The sequence below is a fragment of the Gorilla gorilla genome, chromosome 16 (genome assembly GCF_029281585.2).
Source record: "Gorilla gorilla gorilla isolate KB3781 chromosome 16, NHGRI_mGorGor1-v2.1_pri, whole genome shotgun sequence".
NCBI classification, from domain to species: domain Eukaryota; kingdom Metazoa; phylum Chordata; class Mammalia; order Primates; family Hominidae; genus Gorilla; species Gorilla gorilla.
In genome coordinates, this window is record NC_073240.2 from 95,438,726 (window position 1) to 95,452,823 (window position 14,098).

At 39.8% G+C, this 14,098-nt stretch overlaps 1 protein-coding gene across 6 annotated transcripts in view; it reads left to right on the forward strand.

The window, feature by feature from the left end:
• The first annotated feature begins 311 nt into the window (after positions 1 to 311).
• The window catches only part of MCTP2 (multiple C2 and transmembrane domain containing 2), a 262,809-nt gene continuing 249,022 nt past the window's right edge, over positions 312 to 14,098 (forward strand). For 2 of the 6 annotated variants that reach the window (XM_055364239.2, XM_063698858.1), the window contains exon 1: positions 312 to 834. The gene's annotated coding sequence lies outside the window, so the exon portion shown is untranslated. The remainder of the gene's footprint in view (positions 835 to 14,098) is intronic. The other 4 variants (XM_055364238.2, XM_063698856.1, XM_055364241.2 and 1 more) reach the window with 4 other exon arrangements.

Consider the following 14,098-nt stretch of genomic DNA (forward strand, 5'->3'; position numbering starts at 1 on the left):
CTACAGGAGCGAAGAGAACCCTTCTGAGTATCAGCGAAGACAACTTATTAAGACTTTACGAGTTTGCAAGCCATCCTCCTCCTATTTCCTCACTTCGGACTTTTTGGACACACCTTCCTTTTCCTGTGAGCCAACCCAAACGAATGAGTTACAAGTAATCGCTTTCTCTACGCCCAGCCAGTGCCCAGCACCAAGCGTAGCGCCTCCTTGCAACACCCGGCTGAGCTCCCGGCGGCAGCGCGGGCGCTTGGGTCGGAGGCTGCTCTAAGGTGACGCGCGGCCGCCTCCTCCCCTTTAAGGCGGGGCTCGCAAGGGCGGGGGGGGGGGGCCCGAGGAAGTCCGGGGGCCGTCGGTGATGCCCCCGCCCCCGCCCCCGCCCCCGCCGCGTCAGGGTTGCTCCCTGCGCTTCCGAGTGGCGACTGCAGCGGGTCCGGTGCAGGTGAGGGGCGCGCGCCTGCCCAGCTTTGCAGCCCCCGAACGCGGCCTCGCATAGGTGAGGGCGGTGCCGGGTTCACCTGGCAGCGCGCGTGGGCCGGGCAGCAGGGTCGCCGCCTGGGGGTGGGCGTCTTCTCTCAACCGAAGCTGGGAGTTGGGGAGCTGGAGGGTCCAGAATGAGAATTCAGTGGCGCTACTACCCCGGAGCTGCTTGTGGTTCAGAGATCAGAAAGGCGTCCTGAGGACTGGAGGCAGAAATCCAGGCGTGGCGTACTGGAAGGCGCACTAGGGGAGGGCAGCCTGGCCCAGAATTTCTTTGCATTTTAAAGGCCACACATTCAGTCTCCCCGGGGCGCTACGGAGTTAGTCACCGCCACATCCAGGACTCCTTCCACAGAGGTCAGTTCCTCAGCTGGGTGGGCTTTAATACGCTCTCTTCGTAGAGACCCGGAGGTTCAACTTTAATTCTTTGCGCTGACATTTGCTCAGCGACACCGGAGCAGAAATCCTTGGGATAATTGCGTAGGTAACAAACAGTGTCTCAATCCCACTGAAGATAAGTAAGTTAAAAATAAAGACAGTGATGTTGGTGGTGAACTTGAGTGGCGATTAGTTTCCGCAATTAGTTCCCCCCTGCACTGTCCATTTGTTAAGCAAATGGTGTGCTGACGGCTTTTTTAAATGATTGGGTTGCCATAAAAGAGGTTTTCTCTAGTCTGAATGAACTTTTGTGCGATGCTGACTGAGGGTTTCAGCCTCCTCTAGATGCTTACAAGAGCTTGGTCTGGAAGGTACACGGGTGCGAACACTTAAGGTACCAAGCAGCTTCTCAGTGAACCGTGAGACGTTAGAACACTTGCTTCAGGACGCACAGAATTCAGACACCACTTATTGAAGGATTTGTATGGATTATGATTTCCATTAGCATTCTTTTTTTGCTTGAGTCAGTAGCATTTCAATTCAACAAATATTGTACACCTGTTAACGGGCAGACCTCTGAGAGCCGGGCTGGTGTGCTGTTGGGTAGCACAGGTGTTGATATTAATACAAAGGGGAATTTTAAGGCACTTATTCCTCACAGGTGGGTGTTTAGAAAGAGACCAATGGCGCTGCGCTTTGCCTCAGCAGCACCTGTGTAATCGCTGGTTATAAGTATTTAAATGCAGGGAGAATGTAAATCTTTGAAGAGTCTCTGTCATTAGCCTGATCAGTCATTCCAAAGCAATAAAAATTGTCAAAACCATGCTTAAAATAAGATTATTAAGAATTAACTCTGTGCCAAGCACCATGCTAGGCACTTTATCTTGTCTATGAAATTACAAAGTAGATACTATTCCCCTGTGCAGACGAGGAACTGAGGCAGAGAGGAGTCCAGTAATTTGTACAAGGTCAGTGGTGAATTTAGAAATTGCATGTGGCTATTTCTGAGTGCAGAACTCGTACTTTTTCACTATTCCATGCTGTCTCTAAGATGGAGAGTGTAAATCCGGCAGATTGAATATAAGAATTCAAATTTATATTCATAGATCCTATCTCCTGGGGATTAATGGAGTTAAAGTAGTCCTCAGGAATGAAGTGAGCACTGTTTTCATTGCACTTGTGTGGTCAAGCTGTGACCTGTCTGTGACAGGTAGATGAACAGCTACATCTACTTGTAGTAGATGTAGCTTTAAAAGATAAAATGTATTATGTGTCTTAATGTATTTTGAAAGGCCTTGAAAGGCCTTTCAAAATATGTTAAAAGATAAAATTTATTATGTGTCTTAACATATTTTGAAAGGCCTGATATATCCAAACAGGGCCAATTAATAAAATTGCATATATATTCTCTCTGTGTTATACATGGAAGGAACAGCTAATTTTTCTATTATTCGTGTGCTTTACTATGGTCTCCTCCTGCAGAGGTGAGTTTCTCAGCTGAGTGGGCTTTGAAATCAATTTCAGCTTGATTTCTTACAGCTGCAAGATGATTAGCGGTCTCTTGTCACCTGGAAAGGACTTTGTGTTTGTGTAAACCTGTGCTCACACACGAATATATATTTTTCCTTAAACCTATTTCCAGAAGTACTACTTCTGGAAATTGTAGAGTACTGCAATGTGATGATCTGGCGAGGAATCAAGTTCCTTATTTGACTTTTGCGTAAAGGATTTATAACAACTGACACTTTCTTTAAGTGCATGTAAACCAGGAAAGGAATTTTCAAATTAAAATTATTATACTGTGGAGAATGGAAAGTGAGTGAAAAATAGTACTCTGAATTCAAATAATATTTCTTGTTGTGGAAAACACTTGCTTTCTTAAAACTTTTCTTGTAATTGTTGGTAATTACACACAAAAATGGAAGGGGTTTTATATTTAAATTACCTTGAATTGTTGCCAGTTAACTGTTGAGAAAAGGCTTTGCCTGTGAAGGGAGGATCAGGTAGAATATTTTGCCTGCATCAATCTTGGCACAGATTTTTTTCCCCCTCTATCTTCACGTGGAGGTGAAACAGTGAGACACCTTAAACTCCTCTTTAGGAGCTGAGCTGTTAAATCCTTCCTAGAAGGTGTTTATAAAAGTGTGCCTGACCTGGTAAGGTGTTCTCATGGGGAACCAGGGTGGGTGATGAAGGAGGAGAGTATATAGGAGATATGAAGCAGGGGCAGTTCCAAGTTTTGTGAGGCCTAAAAGGTAAACAATTTGGAGACTCTCTTTAAGAAAATTAATACAAAATTAGGTGTGAAAGTGAATATGTATTTAAAATGAGAAAAAGAGATGATAATTTACTGGAGATTTCTGCCTGTTTCTAAAGTGGGGATCTTGGGCAATTTACCAGAAATGCTTACAAAAACAGGCGTGCTGATTGCAACCCGGCTTCCCCTCTCCCTGAGAACACTCAGCATTTCCCAGCGGCTTGTCACACCCACGGGGGGCCCTGCTAGTGAGAAGCCCAAAGTTGAAGCTCTGTTACCCTCAAAGAGTGAGAGGGAAAGTTGTGGTTAAAGGCAAAGGACTCATGCTCCACTGAGCAGAGAAGAGACTGCTGGATGGGACAGCAGAGACACTCTGGACACTCATGTCCAACGAACAATTCTGAGAGCTGGTCTTCAAGACTTTCCAGGTTGGTTTGTTTCTCAGGGATGCCTTTGGCCATTGGCTTCTCCAACTATCAGTCACCATTTATTGGGAGTTTTCTAATGTCCCAAGTCCTGAGTAAGGTGAAGTCCTGATTGTCAAGAACTCCCAGTCTCATGGAGCTGATTTCATTGATCACAGTGCTTTGTTATAGGCTTGCATAGAGATGCCACAGGGGCCCTGGAGGGTTCCTGATGCTTGAGCTGAGTTTGGAGTTACTGTGATGGAGTCCAGGAGGGTCATTCTAAGTGAGCAGAGAGCCATTAAAAGCCCTGGTGGTGGTCGGGCACAGTGGCTCACGCCTGTAATCCCAGCACTTTGGGAGGCCGAGTTGGGTGGATCACCTGAGGTCAGGAGTTCGAGACCAGCCTGGCCAATATGGCGAAATCCCATCTCTACTAAAAATACAAAAATTAGCCCGGCGTGGTGGCAGCGCCTATAATCCTAGCTAATTGGGAGGCTGAGGTGGGAGAATGGCTTGAACCTGGGAGGCGGAGGTTGCAGCAGTGAGCCGAGATTGCACCATTGCATTCCAGCCTGGGCGACAAGACCGAAACTCCGTCTCAAAAAAAAAAAAAGCCCTGGTGGTTTAGATCCATTCGTTCTCCTCCACTGATGTTCTTCAAGTCCGGCAGCACCTACGTACCTGAGATTAACTTGTTAGAAATGCACGTTCTCACGCACCCCGCATTAGGAGCTCTGCGTCTAGAGCACAGTAATCTGTGTTTTCAGAAGCCCTCCGGATGATTCTGGTGCATGCTAAAATCTGAAAACCACTGGTCTTAATATTTAAGAGAACGGATAGGGCATGGAATCCCTTATGGAGATCACTGGGAGGGAACTGAAATTAATAATAACAGTAATATATTAGTGTTGTAATATGATAATTTGTATTACTATCACTAACATTTATTGAGCACTCAGGTTGTGCCAGGCATTTTGCTAAGAAATATTAACTGTTAATCTTCGGTACAAACCCTGGGTAACGCAGGGCTATGATCACCTGGATTTAAATGTGAGAAAACTGAAAGAGAAATAGGAAATTGTCCGTAGTCACACAGCTGGAAAGTGGTTCAGCCGGGATTCAAGCACAGGCTGTCTGGTTTTAGAGCCTTCCTTCTCTTTTATCTTGCCTGGGAGAGTTTTCATTGATGCCACTGTTGTGTGTTGGCATTGGCCGAGAAGCAGGCCTGGGATTGCTTGGGATATGCCTGTTTAACAATCCTAGTCTTTTGCTGACTACTGTGGTTAAGAAATTTTTCATTAGAGACAAATTTCCAAACTAGGAAGGAAGAACTTTATTGTCATTTACTCCTAGTGCAGACTTTTAAAATGTCATGAGTGAATAGACATGATTCCATATAAATGATCACATGCAAATACCATTTCCCATAGCGTCATGATTAAGGGCTCCTATGGGTTACCCAGGGGGAGTGATGTTGGTGATTATGGAAGGTGGCCTTGTTTCCTTGTTTAGGAATGTTGGGATTTGATCTGATTATTAGAGGCCTCTCTTCTAGAGGCCAAGCACCTCCCCAGGCCACAGAGGATTTGAAGGTGATGCTGTGTTTGTTCATTACATTTTGGAAGATATTCAGAAGAGCTGTGCCTTGTCCTATTACATTTTTTTTTTCTGGTAAAAAAAAAAGTTGCCTATGATTCCTTTTTTTTTCTTTTTTTCTTTTCTTTTCTTTCTTTTTTTTTTTTTTTTTTACCATATAGCCCCATGGTGTCAAGCAGCGTGAGTAAGAATGTACAGATAGTGACATGGATATGTGTGCAAGTGTGTAGAGTGATGGTTTGCTCTCAGGTATAAATCTAAGGTTGCTGTGCCTTTACTTCCCCTCTAGAAAAAAATGTTTACAGAAACATTAATTTGAGTTTATGGTAGGCAGCAGAATCTAATTCTGAGAATGCCAGCTGTGTCATCTATGCATGCATTCATTCATTCATGTGGTCACTGGTTGCCTGCCTAGTTGTGCTAAATATTATGTTAGGCACCAGAAGAGATACAGTGTGACCAAAACACACATGATCCCCATGGACCGGAATAGAAGTCCTTGTACTGCAATGTTACGGGAGAACAGAATAGATGCCCTCCCTCTGGCAGTGAGTCAGCAGGAAAGGCACTCATAAGTTATTGTAGATCAGGAGGGAGGTAGGTTATTGGGCTTGATTAAGGCCTTAGGGAAGTGGAGGTGCGGCAGGATTTGAGAGATAACTAGGAAGATTACACAGGTGACCAGGTGGAGGTGGGTGATGAGAGAGAGGGAGGTGCTGGGCCTGCGGATCAGGTTTGAGCCTTGGGCTGCTGGCTTGGTGCCAATAACGTAAGTCAGTATTGGAGGAGGAGAGGCCTCTTTTCAGAGAATTGTGACCTTCCTGGACACTGAGTCTGAGATGTCTGGATGACCCCAAGGTAGAGATTTTAGGTGGATAATTGGATAAGATAAAGGTCTGCACTCCAGGAAAGAGGTTGGCAATATAGAGATTTGAAAGAACTGGTCTTTGGATGGTAATTGAATAATTGACTAAATATCAACTGATTGAATAATGCAGTTGCTGTAACAACTGAATAATTCAATCAACTGAACTCATTCTTCAGCGAGTGGAGATGAATCCTCCACTCTCTTTGGCCTTTGAGATATTTGAGAGCCGTATTTGAGAGGTGGAGGTGGAAGGACATCCTCAATGTGGAAAAGCAAACAAGGGCCATTGAAAGCAGTTGAGGACGGGACTAAACTCGGATTTTTTCTTTTTTTTTTAATGCTGCCCAAATTCTTATCTAAAGGGTCTGGGAAGTCATGCCCTACAAACTATAAATTCTTATCAAATGGGTTTCATTTAACCCTATCTATCATGACTTACTTTCCAATCTGACTCTGGCATAACATTACCTGACAAAGAAGAAAGTGGAAATATTTTACCCCAAAAGTATGTTTCTTTGCCATATTTTGAAATGGTCCTGCAAAGCTGTCCTTTGTGGGGTCACATATGCATCTGTAAAGAATCTCTATTAAAGCTAGATCTTTTTCTTCCAGGCCCTCCCTATCCTGAAGAGGTTAAGAGTCTAGCACCTTTTAAGGTCTGAATAGGAAACGTTTGTCATCTATCATCTCTAAGGGCAGCCACTGTAAGACTTCAAAGAACCTTGCTTTCCACAATTTTTTATCTTAACCTGAACATTTCCTTTCTATTGATCCCAGGTCTTTAGACAAACTCAACCAGTTGTCAGTCAGAAAATGTTTACATTTATCTATAGCCTGGAAGCCACCCCCAGCCCCGCGCACTTTGAGTTGTCACGCCTTTTTGAACCAAACCAATGTATTTCTTGAACGTATTTCATTGATGTGTCATGCCTCTCTAAAATGTATAAAATCAAGCTGCACCCTGACCACCTTGGGCACATGTTCTCAGGACCTCCTGAGGGCTGAGTCACGGGCCATGGTCACTCATATTTGGCTCGGAATAAATCTCTTAAAATATTTTACAGAGTTTGACTCTTTTTTGTTGACATAGTAGAGTGAGGAGTGAACAAGGAGGTTGTTGAAAGCTAGTGTTCAGAATGTGAGCCCATATAATTTTTATGAGGTAAAACGTTTATCATATATCCTCTTGTTATTTTCTGTTATAAAAACACACATTTTAAATTTATGTATATCGTATGAATCATAAATGAATCATATCATTTTGTATATTGTGTAGATTGGCCAGTGCTGCTTTGGAGTAGCTGTTAGAATATTAATTTTTATATAGAATAGATAGGTTTTCTTAGGTGCTCCAAGTAGAAGGCTTTTTTAAAACTGCTAAAAAGTAGCTAGGAGAAAAAAAAAGTTCTTTTATCCAAAAACTATTCGCTGAGCATGTGCTATACATGTTATGTGCTGTAATTTTAGTTGTGAATAAAACAAATAGATCCTCATCCTCTCAGAGCTTACAGTTGAGAGGGGAAACCAGACAATTTCACAAGTGATTACAATGAAGTGTGCTGTTCGTTAAGGGTAAGGGACAGGGTGCTATGAGAGCAGGTGGTGAGGGCCACATCCAAAGTGCCACCTGGGCCTGGCAGGAAGGAGATGGAGAAGCACAGAGGGAGTGTTTTGAGAAATCAGTGGATGGATGCTTTTGAGGAACTGAAAGCCTAGGCTAGTCTGTTTAAGCTTTGTTAATGGCAAGTTATTAATAAGTGGGAATATTCATGAGAGGTCTGCGAACTGATGGGGAAAACTAAAAAGGAAGTATTAAACCTATCTGTGTGACCACGCCCATGTTCTGTGAAGGGTTTTGAAGAATCCAAGATACAATGGAGTTGACAGTGGGAAAAAAAAAAAAAGAAAAAAGAAAAACTAAAAACAAAAACACCCAAATTAAAAACAAAAATACCAAAATCAAAAACAAAAATGATTGGGTAATGCTTACTTTTTTTAAGGTGGTGGTTGGGGAACTACTTTTAGCATTATGAAGCATGTTTGGATTTAGCCTGAGAACTTGGGTAATATATCAAAAAAGAACATTATATTTCTTGGACTACAATAACCATCATTGCTATAATAATCTTCCTTAACATAAAAGATATATATATAGATATATATGCTTAGCTTCTCTGGTTTACAGTCTGGAAATGACCTTTGGGATCAGCTGTTCCACCTCCAGTTGCCCCTTCATGAATAATCTGGGGCTCAGGAGTGCTGCAGGCTCAATTATTATTTTCACTGGGTCAATTGGTGACAACATCTGTTGGGTAGAATCTGTCCTGAGTTCCTTGTCCTACAGCGACAATGCTTCACTTGAAGACTTCTTGTTTGTTGTTGGAACAGGCCCAGTAAATAATTATCTCCATCTCCTTTAAGTCTTTACTTACACGAGCTCCCTCCCCTGTCTTCCTTATCTCCTACTTTTTCTGACATTGTGCTATGTTTTGAATTCCGTAGGAGTCCTTGGCAGAAGTTGCCTTCAGCATTTTAAGCCTGTCTAAACAGGTAGAATTTATCTGACATTTCTTTCACTCCCTTAAGCCTTATGTGAGTTGGCACAGAGACGTGTAGCTTTGGCAAAGAATGAGAAATAAGGTTCTGGGGAAGTTTTCTCTGTTAATATTTGAACCAAAAGACACGGTGGGGCTTGGAAAGTATCTGATGAATTGTTTTTAAATGTCATGAACTATTTATGTGCCCCCAAATTATGTTTGATCAGATAGGTGTGGCCCTGATCAGTAATAACAGACTGGTATTTGGTCCTTTTATTAACTACTTCCTCTCCAATTTCCTTTCCAAAGCCACGTGTCAGTTTCTAGCATTGTCACTATGAGCCCAAGATCCAGAATTATTACTTTATTGTTTAGTTTTGGTGTTCAGTTGTCAGGCTGTGCCTTTTCATTGGTAGTTTTTGTTTGTTTGTTTTGTTTTTTAAGTAGCAGTTTTTGCTTTTCCTAGTTTACAGGACACACAGATTTAGCTGCTGTATATTTTATTTTGTGTACTAGCTACCTGATATTTCGGAGTCTCTACTCAGTGGTAGCATTATCTTAGTCATGCTAATCCTCTTAGGAACCCTATTAGGTAGGAATCATCTCCATTTTATTGAAGGGAACACTGATACTCAGTGAAACCTAGAACTTGCACAAGGTCACCCAACTGGGTTGGAAATCTGGCCTGTGTCTTTTTTTACTTTCTACCCCTGTTATGTGATTTCAAGCTAGTGCTGTTTCAACCATTTCAACCACTGCACTCTGTTTTGCATCCCAGGGAAATTATTTCACCCCAAGACTTGAGGGGTTTCAAGACCATTCCAAGTAAGATTTCAGAAATTCCTCTACCTCCTGAGTTTGGAAGTAGCTGTTCTGTGCATTCTCAGGCTCAATGCAAAGGTGAAATCCTTCATGACAGGGGAGGCTTTAAAACCACATCCATGTAGACCTGGAATCTTGCTAAACCCTGTTGTGAAGATAAACGCAGCATGGTCTTGATAAATATGTCATTTAAGAGCAATTTCCTGCCAGATGACTGTGTATATATGAAGCTGGGTAATCTGGAAAAGTCTCTATCCTTTATCTGACCCAAGTGATGCTGTAAACAGGATTGTTAGATTTGTGTAACAAAGCTAGCAGTCACATCTAAATATTACTACACTTAATTCCTAAGTGTTCATGTGAGAACAACTTCATTGTGTTTTTATGTTTTTGAATGATGTAACCTTTTAAATATATACAGATGTTGGCATTTCAAAACCCGGGAAAATTCTTGTGGTGCTATTGATTCGATCAAGGTACTTTTTTTGGTGTGTATCTATTATTAGCATTAAGACACACTTATCAGATAAGATCTTTTCAAGATCCAGAGTATACAAACACGGTGGATGTTTTGGTTATCGTGGTCTTCGAGAAGCTGGGGTTACTTCTCTGAATACTCCGCTTATCCCCAGCAGAGCTTCTGAGATATCTCCTAGGGATCCTCCTTTAGTTCCATGTAGAGTCGGTGGCTTTCTAGGATGTGAAAGCAAATGCAGAGGCTGGTGTAAATGGCGGGGGAAAGTAGTGGGAGAATGTAACTAATACTCCCTGGGACCCTACAATCTGATGTGCCGGGCACAGCCTCATCTGCTTTTGAGAACACTCATCGGTGTTGTTTAATATTCATTCCAATAAGAAGCCATTTTACTATAGGTTATGAATGGTAATTTTGTATTTTCGTTTAACCTATTTTCTAATGCAAATTTTGCTGACCAATTCTGGATGTCTTGTTTGTGCAATTTTGGTCGTTTCCATGGTTTGTAGTAATATCCTAAATCTGGCCAGTCGGAAAACCAGGTCTTGCCTGTCGATATCTTTTTGCTGGTGGCTGTGGGTCAGAGCTGACTGACTTAGTACTTACAAGGCATTTGTATTATTGTTGCTTTTTAAAGTATGTGATTAAGCATAGGATAGAATAGTATAGAACAATACTATGTGCTGATGTATGAATACAGATATATTTTTTTTTTCTGGAAATGAGTGCTAGAAACTTACTAGTGGTTCCTTTGTGGAGATGGTCTAGTTTGAGCTAAGTCACTTTTTATCGTGTGCCTCTAGTCACAATTACAGTTTCCTAAGGCATACCTACCTTAAAAAAAAAAAGTTACCAGGTTTAATTCAGTGGTGAGATAATAGGGCTTTTTATTTTTGTCTTTAAAATGTCATTTAAAAAAATTATCCTTGGACTTGAGAATATTAAACAGACTTTGAATTTGTTTAATATTTTATAGTTTTTTAAAAGTCTGGCATTTATTATTAGATTTTATTAGTTTCTTTGAGATCAGGAGAATTAGCACTACTGTGTATGGTTGTTGAAATGATTAAGGAGAGAAAAGGTTCCAAATTATTCTCTCCATTCAGCAAGAGTTCCTGTAGGCCACTTCTGATGAGGTAGGTGCAGAATGGAACCGCTTAAAAAGTTTCTACTCCAGTGAGCAAGTAATGAAGGCCTATGCTATGGCTCCCTCAAACCACCTTGTTACTGGGGTAAGTCTGGGTTTTGAATTCAGACAAACCCCAGCTCAAATGTCAGTTCTGCCATATATTAGCTGTAGGACGTTGACATCTCTGGAACTCAGTTTTCTCATTTGTAAAATGGAGATGAAAATACTTTGAGATACCTGTGGATATTAGTAAGAATACATGCAGACTGCCTTGCACATAACAGATACTTCATAAATTTCTATTATTCAAGGATAAGAGGGAGTCTGGATTCTTCGTAATAAGCAAACCTACAGAGGTTTGGGTAAGTGCCTGCCTACGCTGTTATGTCAGCTTTCTCAGAGCTCAGACATCTGTGCGCTGCTGAGGTTTTTTTCTACATTGCCTTCTAACCAGGATAAGGATGAGAAAGCATGGTAGGATCTGATACTAAATTACAGTATTAAAAGAAACAAGAGGCACATTTTTGGGCCAGTAACAATTTTAAAAATCTAGTCTATTTACCCAACTTGAGGCTGTTATTTTTAGAGATGAGACACTAGACACTGAAAGTTTTTTTTAAACTTTAGCTTTTTATTTTCATTTTAAAGATGTTTTTCCCTTTTGCATTTTTAACTAAGTTGTGAGCTCAGAAAGCGAGTATTGGACATGCACATATCCTATTGGCAGTACTGGGTTTAGTGGTTTCTTGGTAGTTACCTTATAATTTGATGAAAGCCTGGCCACTTCTGGGGTTAGCTGACAGTGTTACCTAAATATATGTATATATGTGTATATACATATATATGTATATATACATATATTTATATACATTTATACATATATACATTTATATACGTATATACATATACACATTTATATACGTATATACGTATATATACATGTATATATATACATGTACATATATACATGTACATATATACATAGATACATGTACATGTATGCATGTACATATATACATGTACATATATACATGTATGCATGTACATATATACATGTATGCATGTACATATATACATGTATGCATGTACATATATACATGTACATATACATGTACGTATATACATGCACATGTATATATACATATACATATATGTATATGTGTATATACACATATATACATGTATATGTGTATATACACATATATACATGTATATGTGTATATACACATAGATATTTATATACGTATATATACATATGTGTATATTCATATACATATGTATATATGTATATGTGTATATTTATATGTATATTTGTATGTTTATTTATATATGTGTATATATATACATATATATGTATGTACACATATATACATATACGTACATGTACACATATATACATATACGTACATGTACACATATATACATATACGTACATGTACACATATACATATACGTACATGTACACATATATACATATACGTACATGTACACATATATACATATACGTACACTAGATGTACACATATATACATATATGTACACTATATGTACACATATATACATATATTTACACATATATACATATACATATGTGTATACATATATACATATATACAAGTGTATACATATATGCATATGTATACATATATGCATATGTATACGTATATGCATATGTGTATACATATATACATAGGTGTATACATATATACACATATGTAATATGTATACATGCATACACCTATGTATATATGTATATATGTAATATGTATACATATATACGCACATATACACACATGTATGCATATATACATATGTGTAGATATACATATGTATGCATATATACATATGTATATACATATATGTATATATACACATTTACGTATATATATACATATATAAATATACGTGTGTGTGTATATATGTGTATATATATGTGTGTGTGTATATATATATATATAGACAAAAGAGTACCTTTGAAGGCTTTGGAAGGTGAAACGTAGTCAGTGGCTTCATTGGAGCACATACCTACATTTCTGATTGGTCCCCCCCCAGCCAAAAATATTGATTAGCTATGATTTCACGTTTAAACAGGGCAATAGAGAAAAATGGAAATGTTTTCTAGTTTCAAAAAACTTGTCTCCTTGGAGTGTCAAGCTTCATCTTCATGAAAACATTATTAGTGGTAACCTCTTCGGAGCAGAGAGGATTTTAAAGGCAGATGAGGTCTGTGTAGGCTGAGAGTGGGGAGGAAAAATGTGACTTGAGTCTGGAAGAATGGGAGGGACTGGCTGTCAAAGGCTTGGGGAGAGGTCGTCACTCTTATCTCTGTTCCTCTCACATTGTGTAGCCTCTTGGAACTTTGCTGAAGGACCCTTTGCAATGCTACACATATTAGGAATGGATACTGAAATTGTCACCTACAGGAAATGAGGTGTCAGAGACTGAAGGACAGGTGGCTTAAAGGTCAAGTATTTGGAGCTGAGCCAATGGGCCTGAATCTCAGCTCTACTATGTAGTAATTGTGTGTCACTGGGAAAGTTACTTAAGCTTTCTGTGCCTCAGTTTATTCGTCAGTGAATGAGGCTTCTAATAGTACCTACCTTATAGAGTTATGAGGATTATAGGATAGTATTTCTTAAGTGCTTAGTACCTGATACCTGAAGCACCATAGCCTGCCCTTAAGGAGTAGCTGCAGTGGCTGATGCTCTTGTTGTTTGGAAATATTGATGGTGGAGAGACTCATTTAACTTTAATGCCATATAATGTGTCATGTTTACCTCCCTTAATAGAACCTAATAATTGCTTCATATTTAAAAACTCATTTGCAGTATTTTAGCTCAGTGGGAAGATTGATTTGGATGTTTTTAATCATTCTAAGCCTTTGTTCTAGCCGAGGCTCTATGAAATGGGTTGCAAAATCCACAGACTGAGAAATGATAGAAAACTAGGGAAAGTTCATTTGGGAATTATCAATTTAAGCTGTCACATGATAATGTCCACTTCATCGCGCTGTCACTGGCATTGATGGAATCCAAGTGGTGGAGAAAAATCGATTTAACCTTTTTAAAAGATGATGGTTTTAATATTGATAAGTGTTCTTTACCTTTTCATCTGAGAGATGCTACTGTAATGGAATGCCTTATAAATACTAA